The sequence below is a fragment of the Penaeus monodon genome, chromosome 22, assembly GCF_015228065.2.
Source record: "Penaeus monodon isolate SGIC_2016 chromosome 22, NSTDA_Pmon_1, whole genome shotgun sequence".
Classification (NCBI taxonomy): Eukaryota; Metazoa; Arthropoda; class Malacostraca; order Decapoda; family Penaeidae; genus Penaeus; species Penaeus monodon.
This window is the reverse complement of record NC_051407.1, coordinates 42,392,245-42,393,091: the sequence shown is the minus strand read 5'-3', so window position 1 is coordinate 42,393,091 and position 847 is coordinate 42,392,245. Positions and strand designations below refer to the sequence as shown.

General features: G+C 33.4%; 1 protein-coding gene across 1 annotated transcript in view; it reads left to right on the top strand.

Moving 5' to 3' along the window:
• Nucleotides 1-847, top strand: part of LOC119587165 (eclosion hormone-like) — a 14,898-nt gene that overhangs the window by 12,200 nt on the left and 1,851 nt on the right. The window lies entirely within an intron of this gene.

Below are 847 nucleotides of genomic sequence, written 5' to 3'. Positions count from 1 at the left end.
TTAGCGATTGCAAGCACTAGTTCTCAGTATCTAGGTTTACTTAATTTTTTAAAGCTTTTCTTATTGCTTTTTTTTTACGCACGTTTCATTCTATTTCTACTTCATTTGTTCACAAGTCCTTTCCGTTTTGAACAGGTGTTATTATTATTATCTTCAGCAACACGGTGATTATAATGGCCTGATTTTTTCCAGCAATTAGGCGACTCTCGAAATATCTAATCAGTAGAATTGTCTGCTTTTCCTTTATTTCCAAAAACCAACACCTTGAAGTAAAACCGAAAATGAATTGGACCTGTAACCAATCTCCTCAAAAATTAATGGAGTTTTTGATCTGCGAAATTATATTATCACAGGACCTTGCACTTTGATGATTTAATGCGGTGAAAATAATAATCATGGGTACAGAGGGCGCTATTATTTTCCCTGGGCATCTTTTTGCAATAAATCGGATTAGGAGTATGAATTCTAACACTTCCAGCCAAGAAAATAACGAATAAATTAACAGACAAATAAACTATATTGAGACTGATACGTTTTTGTTTAAATATAATTCTATTAGCCAAGAACACTTTCGTTCTAATTTTCATCCTCTTTCACTATGCTGATTATCATCTATGTGTTGTGTTATATTTCCTCTATAGACCTGATTAGATGGGATTTTTATAGAGTGTGGCAATACTCTGTAGTTTTTATGTCCATCATTCTCGGTGTGAAAATTTGCGACATTCTGATTTTTTCAATCAATGAGAGATAGGCCACGCCATCTCTGTGGTTAAGCTATCAAGAGTTAAATAAAAAGCACATGGGGTTCTAAGATTAAGGTATATCATATGATACACATGTACGT